The 15,681-nt window shown below is 28.1% G+C and overlaps 1 protein-coding gene across 1 annotated transcript in view; it reads left to right on the top strand.

The window, feature by feature from the left end:
* The window catches only part of LOC119607148 (cGMP-specific 3',5'-cyclic phosphodiesterase), a 136,373-nt gene that overhangs the window by 45,878 nt on the left and 74,814 nt on the right, over positions 1-15,681 (top strand). Inside the window, exon 3 of the mRNA XM_037960950.1 lies at positions 509-568. The gene's annotated coding sequence lies outside the window, so the exon portion shown is untranslated. The remainder of the gene's footprint in view (positions 1-508; positions 569-15,681) is intronic.

The following is a 15,681-nucleotide window of genomic DNA, read 5'->3' as shown; positions in this document are numbered from 1 at the left end:
AGTATTTATTTTTTTTTGTTTTCTTGAAATATTTTACTTGTGCTATTTTTATCATCACTTTCAAACTTTCGAAATGTATTATTTTTTTAAATTTTTTTTGTATAAATTTTGCATAAACTGCGGTTAAGTAACGCAGATGATGCTGTTGCTTTTACTGCCTCTGATGCTGAAGATGACGATAATAATGATGATGTTTCCAGCATTTTAGTAAACAGTCAAAAAGTATTATTCTTTATTTAAGAAAATTTTGAGAATATGGGCGGTACTGCCACATAATAAATTAACATAAAATCATTTGTTTTCTTCTGCTAAAAATGTTTAAAACACACTAAACTTCTACTCTTTGTTCTTAAAATTTATCACATTTTTTACATTCAATTTAGAAAATACTTCATTTATTAATTTAATTTATTATATTTGTATTTTGCTGTCACTTTTGCTACTTCCTGCTTCAAAAAGAAAACAAAATTTTAATTGAATTTCCTTTCTTTTTTCATTCTATTTGCAGATTCATCATATGCTACAAATCTGTGGCCATTTGTATGAAATTTTGTATCCTGTTTGAAACGTAAGTGTTTGCATTAAAATTAAAACTTTTGTTGAAAATGTTTATTATGTGAAATTAATTTTGTTTAAGTTTTAAATTTTTAAATACAACTTGTTTGCGAATTATACATAGAAAGATGATTGATTATTCCAAACGATTTATTGTTTCCCAACAAAACTATGCTATGGTTATGGATCGGATTAGAGTGACATATCTATAAAATATCAATATTGAAAGTTTAAGTTTTGATTTTAGTAGGGGGAAAAAGTATCCAAATCTTGTTCCAAAAATAGTTAATTTTATTTGAACATTTAGAAAGGTTCGGCCCAGAATAGCTTTCGATTAAGTCTTCATTATGAGCAACATTCGTGGGTTCGGTTGTATGGGGGCCAGGAAAAATATTGAACCTGTTTAAACCAATAGGGTTCTTCCCTGAATTATCTTTAAAATTGGGTTTTATAACAAAGTTTACGTGGACAGACGGACATCTATGGAATAGAAAAGTTTATGAGGAGTAAGTTTTTTTACCTATGGACTAGTTTATTGACTCGCCTATGTACTAATATATGGATAAGTCTTTTGAATAGTCTATGGACCATGCTATTGACAAGACTATTGATTACTTTATGTACTAGTCTTCGGACTAGTATATTGACAAGTTTATTGACTACTCTATGGACTAATGCTAGTCTATACATTGATCTCTTGACTACCTTATGAACTACTAAAAGCATTAAATTATTTTTCGACTTTCCCCCTTATTCACAAACAAAATTTTTATATTATAAACAGTTTATAAATTAGATTTTGTATGGAAATTTTGTTTTATAAATCTTGTATAAAATAAAATGTTGTTAGTGAATAAGGGGATAAGTATTTTACTGACTAATCTATGGATTGACTCGCCTATGGACTAATCTATGGATAAGTCTAGTTTGTAGACTAATATATTGACAAGTTTATTGACTACCCTATGAAGTAATTGATTGTCTAGTCTCTGGACTAATCTATTGACTAGTCTTGACAAATCTTTAGACTAGTCTATTGGCTAGTCGACTGACTATTATATGAACTTGTCTATGGTATAATCTAACTAACTAATCCTCGTACTATACTATTCAAGTCAACAAAGTTATGTATGGTTTTTTAATGAAAGTTTGAAATAGAAAAACTACCTGATATGGCTTGGGGTTACTGCAGTATTTTTCGATTTCATAAAATACTTGTATTTTCCAAACCTGATATTTAAGCAATTTATATTATACGTTTATCGGCTAGGATCAACTATGGATCAATCTACACAAAAATGTTTTAATGCGAACCTAAAAGTGCAAATCACACTTGTCACACTGATTTAGGGTATCGTATGATCGAACATGTCCATCTATACTTTCATGTTATTTTTATTTTAATACAAATTTCACATCTAAAAAATCATAAAAAACACATATTGTTGGTCATAAAAATATTTGTTTAAAATTTTCTTTTGCTATAATTTTATTGACTTTAAACTTTTTGGTGTTTTGTTTTTTAATCGATTTTTTTTAATTTTTTATTATTCACATCTGTTCAATTCACACATTGAATATAGTTAATACTGTACAACAGTATGTATATGACTACATAATTTTACACTCGATTTATTTTAAGGTGGTTACGTATTTAATCCAAATTTGTTTTTCCACGAATTGTGATTTGTTTTACTGTTGCATTGGTGTTTATTGGCTAAATAGTTTATTTAAATTTAGTTTTTGTTTTTCTGCACAAATACATAAATCTGTTTCAAATTATATTTCTGTAGTTATAATGCGTTGTTTTCCTGTTTGATTTATTATTAAATATAAAAAAACAAATGGCATTTAATTAATAGAAAATTAAATAAAGATAATATTTAAATATGATCTGTCATTAAATGAAGCCCGGCAGAACATTATCCAATAGTACTTACCTTAGTGCAAATTTCGTCAAAATCGATTTTTTGAGTTGGGTCACTTGACATGAAATTCCTCATATCTATATTTACCTTAATTTGGTTTTGTTTCTATATTTGTATTTCCCAATTATAATAACTTAATATAATTAAATATGAATAGCTATTTATGATAGAAAGTAATGCAGTAAACTAAACAAAATTATATATTATTTAAATATTTAACTAAAAATAACAATAAATAAGTTTTTTCTACTTAAAATTTGTATTTTTCGTAATTTATTCTAAAATTCTCACGTATTTAACATTCAATGTGCGTGCTTGATCTTTGACTGGTATTTTGAAAACTCAAAACTAAAACAACTAATAAAAATATTTTAACCGACATGTTCAATCATAAGAATCCCTACATCGGCTATGAGTATATTCAAAATTTATCTTTGATTGTAGGAAATTAATATAATTTCAAAATAAACAAAACTATTCTATACTAATACAACATCACGAATAATATAAAATCAATAAATAAAAAAAATATTTAACCAGTCAGACATTAAGGCAAACAAAAAAAATGATTCCGATCTGTTTGTTATTCTTTAAGATGGATATGGGTTCGTTACTTTTTAATCTCTACAAACGCCTTTCAAAAATATGTAGTAGTGTAGGGTATTCAAAATAAAAAATGGGAAAATATACAGGAATTGGTATTAGTATTGGTTAAAATAAAATCCACAGTAAAATAAAGAGAACTAACTAACAACAAAATTATAAAATCGTTCGCATGGAATCCTTAAAATATGTATGTTGTTAAATTTTCTAACTAGAGCTAGGGATTGAATTGTCCTGTTTGTAAGTTCTTACAATAAAAACGGATTAAAAAAAACACTCACATACGTACATATGTAAAGGAATACAAACACATATATGCATATGTTTCTGGGTTTTCCTAGTATTTTTGAAAATAACACGTGTTAAAATATAAATATTCTAAGAATTGTACAGCAAATGTATTGATATTTTACATATTTAAATGTTTAAAATTTTTAGTTGTTAGGGGTCAGCTTGTTTATACCCATCAAAAACTCAAATGTAATGAGTTAAAAAGCTAAAAGAGCCAATTTTCACTACTTATTCATCATCATTTGAACTTGTTATTTTCACACGGTGATTACATTAGAGGCAAGTACTTACCAAGCCCACTTACAAAAAGGGAGTTAAAAAGTTGTACAAAAGCACAATGCTCAATCTAGCCAGAAAAAAGTCATAACTCGCTTTACCAAAGCCGTATTGAAATGGACGGCATCAATGTGAAAGGTCATACAAAAAATGAGCAAAATCTGTTAAATGGACGTGGCATTATATATACATTGATAATAAATAATACATATGGGCAATTTCGTGTCAAGTGATCTAACTAAAAAAAATCGATTTGGATGAAATTTGCATAAGGTTAGTACTATTGGATAGTACGCCAGACACAAATTTTCAGCCCTATCGGTCAAGAACTGCCGGAAAAATTACCCAAAGGAGTTCGGATAAATTTTTCTTCACTGTTTTCAAAAAAATATATATATTTTTTTCAAAAAGGGACGTTTTTGGCTCAGAAGAAACCTTATACAATTTCCTTTAACCCTTTCATGCACAAAACTAAGCCGCTGGACATTTTATGGATATGACTTCACCACACACTTTATTTTGACGTATATTCATCATTTTGTTGAAAAATTATCTTTTTAACATGAAGTGTCGTCAAATAACCATTTACTGTCGCTCTGAACTCAAAGTTACGCTCTAAATCAAGAAAAATGTTTAAAAAATCTTGGGACACCGGTATCGCGTATACGTGAAAGAGTTAAGGACTTTAGAGTTCCATAATGCGAGTAGGATGTCTATTAACTCAAGAATACGAAATTTTTCAATATTAAGGACCTTAAATGTCACTTCATTTTCCCAATTTTTTTAAAATATACGTTTTTGTTGGTTTTTTATGCTCAAAAGAAAGCATAAATCATTTCCTTTAAGAGCCTTGTGGTCACTTAGTGGGATCGGAAGACATCGATTTTAAAAGTTGACACGAAATTGCCCGTATATTTGTATGTTATAATGGTTATGTCCAGTGTCTATTGCTAATCTGTCATAGTTTCTGATATAATTTCCATAATATTTTGAAAGCCCACGCCCACTTCTGTTGCTCTGCTCATTTTGGCATTACACAGTTCAATGTGTAGTAATATTACTCATTTCAAGATTTAACTTTTTACAGTTTTCTATTTATACAAAATTTTACTGCATTTCAATACCAAACGGCTTAGGGAAATGATGAATATCTTGACTGAATTTCTTTACTTTATATTGCGTTATAGCACGGACGTACAGACAGATATAACTAAATCTTGAATCTGAGATCAATATATAAAAAACTTAAATATACCTACTAGGGAGACCGACACGGTTTTTTATGTTTTATTAAACAAATTCAAACATAAATGCCAATTTTTGCATTTTAAAATAATGAAAATTGGTTAAAAGGTTTTTTTTCTGAATTTAAACACAATGTCAGCTATTCCAAAACTCCAATACCTATCATTTAACAAATATTGGCTATGAAAAAAATCTATAAACTTTTAGCTTTCAATTTGTGCAATTTTAATGAATCTAGCGAAAGTATATTGAAATACTTATATTCCACATTCGAGTTGGCTAACTTTTATACTCTCTAACTCGGTATTTTGTAATATATATATATATAAAAGAATAGCGTTACTTTCTGACTGATTCATCATCGCACAGCCCAAACGGCTGAACCTAGAATCATGAAATTTTGACCGTAGATGTGTTTTTGGTTTGGGGAAAAAACGGGTAAAACTGGTTTTCTTAATTATCTTACACAATATTAGTGATACAAGAAAAATTTTAAATGCACCTGTATCTGCTCTTAAAATGAGCAGATGGGTGTCTGGCACTTTTTTGAAAATCGTACTTTTAAGGGGTAAAAATGTGTAACAAAGGTTATTTTGGTACCTTTTTGGGCCCTTTATAACTTTTGAAATAATTAACATAATGAAATTTTTATAAATATTTTGGATACATCTCCCAAAATTATGAGACACCTGTTTCGTACTTTTTTAAAATTCAGTCCTTTTTGGGTGTAAAAGGGAGAAAACTGTATTTATGGTACTTTTTTTAGCGCACTAAGAAAAGTTTTTCGGTTTATTGAATTATTCCTATTAAATTACGGACTAACTCTGTAATATTTATTGTAATAAATTTTTTGCTATTTCACTGAGGAAAAATGTACCAAAAAGGGAAAAAACGGGAAATTTAATTTTATTCAAACTCATTGAGCCAATTTTTAGCTTGGTATATTATTTTGGAATTCGAGTACTAAGGCCTATATAGGACCAAATTCGAGTAAATTGTTTGGTACTTTTTGAAAGCACAATTTTTCTGGAACAAATGAAAGCAGATTTGAATCGTTTGAGTTTTATCTGTGATATATAGATTTAAATACGGCACATTTTGGAAACTTAATTCTCTAAAAAGTATATTTCTAAGCGAAAAGGGGAAACATTGTACTCTTTTTTTTAGTACTTTCCACTTAGGTAAAATTTATTCCACTTTTGGTACTTTTCCTTCCTTCAAATGATACTCTTTGTATGTTCTTTAATATGAACTCAAAACACATGATTATTAAACATACACGGTCCTAATTGAATAAGATTCTTTAAGAGACAACTTTTTAGTACTTTTTATCTCATAAATTGTACTTTTTTAATTTTCTAAAATATTCAACCTAGGAACATTAATTTTAACATACATGGTCTTGACTGAACAATATTCTGTAAGTGGAAACTATTTGGTACTTTCCAATGGTACCTTTTAGATTCTTTATAATGGTTAACCGGAACACACGGTCCTTATTAAATGAGAATTTATTGAGAGAGATTTTTGTACTTTATCGTTTTTCCGATGGTACTTTTTGATATTTTTACGATATTGAACATAGATATTGAAAATAAAATTTTAAATGTAATGACCTTAGTGAATGAGAATCTACTGAAAGGGACTTTTAGTACTTTTTCATTCATCAAATTATAGTTTTTGAATTGTCTATGAACACAGAAACATACAATTTTTGATTAAATGATAATCTATTAGAGGTATTTATAGTACTTTTTTTCAAATAGTACTTTCGAAATTTTCTATAATGTGGAAGCTAAATGAATGAAACTAAAAATACAAGCTTCTTACTGAATGCGAATTTAATCACGTGATATTGAACGTATAACACTGAAACATTAAAAAGAAATGTTTAAACAAGTTTAATTTTCTATAAAAATAAACAAAATTTTGAATGTATTTAATTTAAGTTAGGGTAGCGAAGCACCCAGGGTATGCTAGATATGTATATGTATATAAGAACAAATTTACACTTAAAAGTAATTCCATTACATATTACATTCTTCAATTACATATTACAATTAAGTGTAATTCGCAAAACTTCAATTACAAGTTTTATTAAATACACACATTAAAAACTTATTATTACATGTCACATGTTACAGTTATCACAACTTTTAATTACATTCTATATACCAGCTTTTCAAATGGAGGAAAAAATTACAAAAAAAAATAAATGAACCAACCAACTGCCACTATATAGTGAATTGAAACGTAGACGTATGAAAAACATGCAATTAAATTTTTTTCTAATATACACAAGCGTACAATAGCATCAACACTTTTCTTTACTAAATAGAAAAAAGAAAAACGAGTTGGTAACAAAATATTTATATACACATCGAACGTTAACATCATATGGTTGCACAACACTTTAAGGTAAATAAGTTATGTTTTTTCTATTCCCTGTTACAAATGTTTTTAATACATACTAAATGAGAATCCCAAGGAATATATTCTGAAATTGTTTATATACCATATTAGTAGTATGATGAAGTTTGTAACATTTAAAAATGACAGATACAAAATGACTTTAAAGTATAAAAATCAAAACCGGAAAATTTTCCTAAATTTTCAATAATTTTTTTCAATTTATAAAAAAATTACTAACAATTTCTTACTTTAAAAGCAATTGTCCCTTGATTTTGTTTTTTTTTTTTTTCTAAAAGCAAAATGTTTGTTGGGTTATTGAACCACAAAAAACCTAACATTCTCTTTGTATGCAAGCGAGTGTGAACTACTCTATAGCTGTGTACTTTAATCAACAATATTTATTTTACTCTTCTGTATCATAAAGATGAATTGATTGCAGTCAATGATTAAAAAGAAATACATAGAGAAAAAAAACCTAAAATACAAAACTGAAAATCAAACCAAAATAATACAAACAAAAAGTTCATGTTTCCATTGGGAGAATATTTAGGTGTAATAAAAGAGAAAAGTAACAAAGAGATAGAAAAAAACGTAATCAGATTAGAAATAGAATACTACTACAATTGTTTACAGTTACGGCTAAACAAATAGCATCATCGTTTTTCAAATGTTTCTTATATTTACTTAAAATATTGCAAATATTTGATTTATTTCAATACAAGAATCTGTCCATAACATTTTTATTATTGGTGCTATTTATTTGTTTGCAATTATATGTACTTCAATATTTACACATAGATACAGTTATACATACGTAAATAATGTTGATGTGTTTAGAGATTGACTAAAGCCTGAATATTTGTATCATATCAATTTAAACAGTAAAAAAAAAACAGGTAAACACTCAAGTTAAAGAATTATGTAAGAGTACACGAGTTGGCAGTACTTATGATTTGAGATATGATAACGCCGGTGTAAATGCATGGATTAGGATTTGGCATTTGAATGGTATTCAAAGAATTTTGTCATACGAGACTGGTATTTGTTATCATGTGATTATTCGTTAGGTTTACTGATGATTTTGAAAAAGTTTGTTATGTACATCTAACTAGAAATTCAATGCAACTCATGAATATATTCGAAATAAAACTTTCACTTTATTTTTATCGAAAAGACAGTTTTCATACAAAAATTATTTTAACCGATGCAATATCTAGCAGTTATACGATAATGAAAAATTGAGATTCTGGCCCTTAGACTACAAACGATAATATTTTAATTGCCTATTTTTAGTACATTGTCACATCGAACAGGTAAGAAAGTATAGTCGGGCGTGACCGACCATATGATACCTTACACCAGTTATAAATATTAAATGTGATTTATTTTTCATAATAAAGCATTTATCTTCTATTACCTTGTTCCGATACATTTAAGCAATTTATGGATGAAAAACTAATTTTTTGAACGAGGCTTTATAGGGGGGCTAGGGGCAAATATGGACCAAACCCGATAAAATTTTGTAAATATATTTACATAATATTTTATTGTGCTGAATTTCATCGCGATATTTGTGTTTATAAGTTAATTTTGGACTTTCAAGTAATTTTCTGATGGGGTCTTTGTATGGGAGCTAGGGTCAAATCAAGGCTTGTATAAAACATAGTTGTGCTGCTTTTTATCAATATACAGGTATATTTAACATAATTATGAGCTCAGAAGCCCTTTTCGGGGGTCCTGTTGTATGGGGGCTAGGTGAAATAGTGGACCGATTTTAACCATTTTCATTATCTTGAAAATTGCGACCTGTACCTTGCGCACAAGGTTTACATGGACAGCCAGCCAGCCTGACGGACGGACATAGCTTAATCGACTGAGACAACGATTCTAAGCCGATTGGTATACTTTAGGACAAATATTTTTGTATGTTACAAACATCAGCACAAACCCAATATATCCTCCCCACATTTTGAGAGATCTTTTCATTAAGTCACAAAGATCTTTCTTAACGTCTAAAAGAACTATTGCATGTGGAAACGAGATAGAAGATACTCAAAAAATGTTTACGTTTTGTCATACAGAAGTGACTAAAACGTACACAACAAGATGAACATACGAATGCAATGCAACGCAATATGTAGTCTCTTCAAACTATCATCTAGAAGTGTATTAGACGTAAAATTTCTTAAAATTCATTCAGAATTGAATGAATCCCAACTCTATTAACATACTTTTCAATGACTACTACATATCATCCTAATTACAAAGAAGTAATAACGTCTTAAATAATTTTCACTAATTTCACTAACGTTTTAAATAATTTTCACTAATTCTAGTGATATTTGGTATGCTGATTCCGAATATGGAAATAAAAAAGTCGTAACACCCACCAATTCTCCACATTTTCATCTTCTTGACCTTCTGACTGTTTACTTGAGTCCCAAATATAAAATTCTGCAATTTTTCAGGTGTTGTGAATAGTTTCTGCTTCTGGACTTATACTTAATGTTATAAAAATGCATTCTGAAAGAATTTCGGGTGATAGGACTACGTTAACTAGTGGCGCCACTGTTCTAAAGTAGAAAGTAGTTTTTGCAAAAATTTTACCACTTAATTTATATTTTTGGATTTCAACAGCAAATAATTGATTATCGTTCTAATAAGATATAAAACACAAAAATCGCTTAAAAATTTTAAAAGTTATTACAAATTCCTCCGATCCTTTAGTGTCAAAAAACTCTTATCCGAGAAATATATAAAAAGATACCAAATTTTGGGTAATATTCTAATAAAACCATGTCATTACATGAAATATATTGGTATAAAATAATTAATTAGCTTTTATCCTCGTTAGATAGCGTAAACCGTATTTAGAGTACAATCATAGATGGAAAACCCTTCAGACGGAAGTTTTTAAACTCCAGTTTCAAACTTTTACCAATTTTGTTAAGCAAATTTTAAAATTTTCGGAAAATACCTATGTGACTTATGGACAATAAAGAAGGAAATAAAATAGTAAATAAATTAGATCGATATCTCTCAGATTTCGAAGAAAACTATTTTTTTTTAAATTTTATTAAAACAGGTTTTGTTCCTTACTGTTATCCATTTTATATACAACTTTTTCAGATAATACAATTTAAGATAATATGACACATATATCTGAAGTTTTAGTAAAATCGATTAATTTTAACCCATAAACTGTGAAGGTCAAACTCAAGCTATGCAATATTGAAAAATCCTCTTGAAACCATAGTGAAATATTATTTTGTTTACAACCGATTTAAATGAAACTTAAGATAAATATATAATGAAGTCCCGGCACCGAAAAAAATCAAATTAATCTTTAAACGTAAATATATTTTTATAATTATATAAAATGTCCGTAATATATGAACAAAATATCTCATTTTGAGATAAATATTAATCAATCATTTGGGAATCAAAGGTCTAAAAAGTTCACGTGTTGTAGCTCACTTATGAGGCATCCTCGAAAATGTATCAAGACCCTTTGAGAACTTAGTAGGATGAATCAAATTATTTTCGAACTTTTTAAGGGCAATAACTCTGCTTATTACATCAACGAAAACCCTTATTACAATAAAAAGGCCTTAGGTGGTGTGTTGCTTATGCAACCTGTGAACTCCTTAAAAATAAATTATCGGTGACTGTTTTATACTTAAAAACATACCCAGTAAAAACTTTCATTACCATGTAAGCGGTTAAAATGCCAAAATTTACTTACACAATAGCATTTTAAGTCATTATTTTAACACGGTGATGTCATTGGAGGCAAGTACTTACCACAAACGATTACAAGTAATTTGAAAAAGTAGTCATTGAAAATCGCTTGAAAAAACGTATACAGCTTCTATATCTTCACTGGCAAGATGACTAATGATTTAGAAAGTATTTATATAATACATTATTAGTAAGACCTTATTAGACTACTTCTATGTAATACAGACGATATGTAGTAGTCATTGAAAAGTATATTGTTAGGTAAGTAGTTACAATTGAAAGCTATTACCCAGTTTTTGCTGGGTATGTCTGAGAAGTAATTTTTAAAAAATTTACTACAATTTTCAATTTGTATGTTTATTTAAAAAATTAAATTCCCATAATAGAGAAGAAATTAGAGAAAGTGTTCTGGCAATGTAAAAAAAGTAAACATTTTGGAATTCTCAAGCAAATTTCATGAAAATCTATTTAAGTGCTTTCGTAAATAATCCAAAATACTAATAATTTGTCTACAACTAGAAAAATGTTACTACTCATATTCCTTTAGTACCTGGCCGTAAACAACATCAAGTGATTGCTACTTGAAATATAAGAATGTTTACGCTTTGGTTCATAGAGAATGCCTTAAATCTTCACAATGTGATTGATTTGATTAAGGTTTGTTTTTCTTTTCTATATTCTACCTCATCTTACTCTATCCATCTATCATTTTACGAAACGAATCAACATAATAAAAATTGTTTTGCATAAAAATACCTAGGGAATCGATTGGAGGCGGATGATGATGACGACAACGAAGAGCTGCTAGTGATGGAGGTGATGATGTTTTTCAGACACATTATAAATTCTATACTTAAAGTATAGAAAAGCAAAAAAAAGTGTGTTGTGTTGAGATATTTGAGTTGTGATATGATATGATACGATAAGGTAACAAATGGCAAGAAGTTGTAGAAAGATGAAAAAAATCAAATAATCTCAGATGATCAAACAACATAAAAATACGTAAAATGATTATATAAGAAAAAAAAACGCAAAACATCCTTCTGTATACACAGGTAAATAATATAAAAACATAACACCTGACAATTTGTGTGAAATATAAAACGATAAAAAATGTAGAGAAAAATCTTATTTTTTTTATAAACAAAGAAAATGAAAACATAAAATCGCACGGTAACGGATGTGTGTAACGGAAGTTAATAAAATAATTTAACTTTCTTGAACGCCAGTAAGGAACAACAAGAAATTTGTTAAACCTAAATACATAAACAATATAATTGTTTATTGCTTTTGGCAATACTTACACATTTTATTAGCAAGAATTCTTACAGCCTCTTATATCACTAAAATGATAGCTACACAGGTTGTCTTTGAAAGAAATGAAAAATTAAGTTGTGTAAAAAATAAGTTAAAAAGTTAGAGAACTTAATTAAGGATTAAACAAACAATAAAAATACCTTGTTTTTATCCAGTATTTTTGTAATAAATTTTTAAGTCGTAGGCTTAACTTTACATTTTAATGCGGCTAATAAAAAATCAGTTTGAAGATGTTTGGTTTATTTATATTTGTTTATAGTTTATTAAAAGGTTTTTAATTAAACATAGCTTTTGTATTACTGTTGAAGTGAAATAACCTCTACAGTTAAGGAATTTACTTGAATGTAATGTTAGTTAGTTAGTTAGATAGTTAGTTAGTTAGTTAGTTAGTTAGTTAGTTAGTTAGTTAGTTAGTAGTTAGTTAGTAGTTAGTTAGTTAGTTAGTTAGTTAGTTAGTTAGTTAGTTAGTTAGTTAGTTAGTTAGTTAGTTAGTTAGTTAGTTAGTTAGTTAGTTAGTTAGTTAGTTAGTTAGTTAGTTAGTTAGTTAGTTAGTTAGTTAGTTAGTTAGTTAGTTAGTTAGTTAGTTAGTTAGTTAGTTAGTTAGTTAGTTAGTTAGTTAGTTAGTTAGTTAGTTAGTTAGTTAGTTAGTTAGTTAGTTAGTTAGTTAGTTAGTTAGTTAGTTAGTTAGTTAGTTAGTTAGTTAGTTAGTTAGTTAGTTAGTTAGTTAGTTAGTTAGTTAGTTAGTTAGTTAGTTAGTTAGTTAGTTAGTTAGTTAGTAGTTAGTTAGTTAGTTAGTTAGTTAGTTAGTAGTTAGTTAGTTAGTTAGTTAGTTAGTTAGTTAGTTAGTTAGTTAGTTAGTTAGTTAGTTAGTTAGTTAGTTAGTTAGTTAGTTAGTTAGTTAGTTAGTTAGTTAGTTAGTTAGTTAGTTAGTTAGTTAGTTAGTTAGTTAGTTAGTTAGTTAGTTAGTTAGTTAGTTAGTTAGTTAGTTAGTTAGTTAGTTAGTTAGTTAGTTAGTTAGTTAGTTAGTTAGTTAGTTAGTTAGTTAGTTAGTTAGTTAGTTAGTTAGTTAGTTAGTTAGTTAGTTAGTTAGTTAGTTAGTTAGTTAGTTAGTTAGTTAGTTAGTTAGTTAGTTAGTTAGTTAGTTAGTTAGTTAGTTAGTTAGTTAGTTAGTTAGTTAGTTAGTTAGTTAGTTAGTTAGTTAGTTAGTTAGTTAGTTAGTTAGTTAGTTAGTTAGTTAGTTAGTTAGTTAGTTAGTTAGTTTGAAAGGAGGATGTATATACATCAAATCCGAACAAATACACCTAGGCCTCTTTCGGGCCTGTTGTGCGCTCCTTAACCAGTGCCTCAGGTGGGAATCGAACCCACCACCCCCGGTCTACCAGACTACAACACTAACCACTAACCTACCGGAGGCCACTTTATTTGGTTAATTTCTATTTTTAAACATTTCACAATTCATATGTATGTACATTAAACATTAACTAAAAACAATAAAAAGTTTTAAATATAACAAATTAATGTTTTAAATTATTTGTGCAACCGTGCGTATAAGTGACAGCCACAGCATTATAATAACAACACGTATACGTTATGTAGAATAGATGAGTATGCAAAACAAAAAGCAACAGAAAGTAACAACTCTTAATTATTATTAAAAACATTTATGTAAAAAAAAATAATTAAAAAATACCAACAACGTCAACACCAACCAACAGACACAATTATACTATAAAAACAATAACGAGCAATTATCATAAAAACATTAACGCATCATAATAAAAATAATTATAATTACGTCTTGTTTTTTTTTGTTTCTTTTCTAGTAAGTGTATTATAAAAACAAAGATGTCAAAGATGTTTAAGAAAAAAAAAAAAAAAACTAATTATGGACTACAATCTAAAATTACCTAGAAATGTAGAAAAAAGAAATACAAACTGAGGTTAGACAGCATGCTCAAAAACATGATTACGTCTAATGTTGACGGTAATAAAAAATAAACATTATTTTTTGTTAAGAAATACTTTTTATATACAATGGTTTTAGTATATAAAGGACATAACTCGTTGTAGTTAAATTTAATATTATGATGAAAACCGTCTGTGTGTCCATGTAAACCTTGTGTGCACTCTACAGGTCACAATTTTCAAGATAATTTGATGAAATGTGGAACATACCCTTCTATTTGTCCCATTTGAAAATGTTTAAAATCGGTCCCATATTTTGTATAGCCCCCATACAAACGTACCCCCGAATAAGGCTTTTGAGCTTTGTTGTTAAATGTTCTTGTATCACCTCAAAAATTGGAAAAACTTAGTGTATATATGTTTTAATGATACTGCTGATTTTTGTAATGATCAGGCTTCATTTGATCCTATCCCCCATACAAAGTTCCCTTTAAAAATTGACTTGATGGTCAAAATTTACTTATAAACACTAATAACACTGCACAGAGGGAAAAAGAAATATACACGCCTGGTACCAAATTGACACCAAACTGTTTATAATTTTTCAATAATATCCATTGTCAAAGTATATACATGTATATATACAAACGTTGCGTTGTCAACATTGCAACAATTCGTTGTCGAAATCTAAATTTTATACACATCCGTTGTCTAAATGTTAACAATTACCACGTTTGTTTGCTCACTATTGGCAACGGATTGTTTGTCAATAGTGAGCAATGTTGACAACGTTGCGTTGTCAACATTACATAGTGTTATCGTACTTATTTATATACTTTGACAACGGATGTTATTGAAAAATTATAAACTCTTTGGTGTCAATTTTGTACCAGGCGTGTATATTTCCTTTTCCCTCTATGTGTGATATTCTACATAAATAACTAACGTAGACATAAATCCCTCTACTAAAATGTATAAGGATAGGACCACATTAACCCCCCATATAACTCCTCTTTTAGAAAATCCCTTTTTGTCAACAAATTGTTAAAATTTTTCACTTGAAAACTTAAGTTCTTTTGGTTAGAACATTTTGAATAGAATCCCTAGATATTTAAAAGTGATTGACTAAAAATAAATATGTAAAGAGTTTATTCAAATTGTTGCATGAAGTCAAATTACTTAGTGAAATCACATACATAATCATACACAAATAAATATAATTCAAAGAACGAAAATAAGTGGTCCATGTTTTATTACAAAATTTATAAATTAAAATTTATTTTGCAATTTAAGTCACCAAAACAGTCTTTCTTAGGTTTATGTATATACATGATAAAAGCATATACTAACTTTTTCATTAATGTACAGCCCAGTCGACTGAACTTAGAATCATGACAGTAGATTTTCT

Source organism: Lucilia sericata, unplaced genomic scaffold (assembly GCF_015586225.1).
Source record: "Lucilia sericata isolate MDLA Ls3-8-SP2 unplaced genomic scaffold, ASM1558622v1 Contig000664F_arrow, whole genome shotgun sequence".
Classification (NCBI taxonomy): Eukaryota; Metazoa; Arthropoda; class Insecta; order Diptera; family Calliphoridae; genus Lucilia; species Lucilia sericata.
This window is presented reverse-complemented; position numbering and strand designations above follow the sequence as displayed.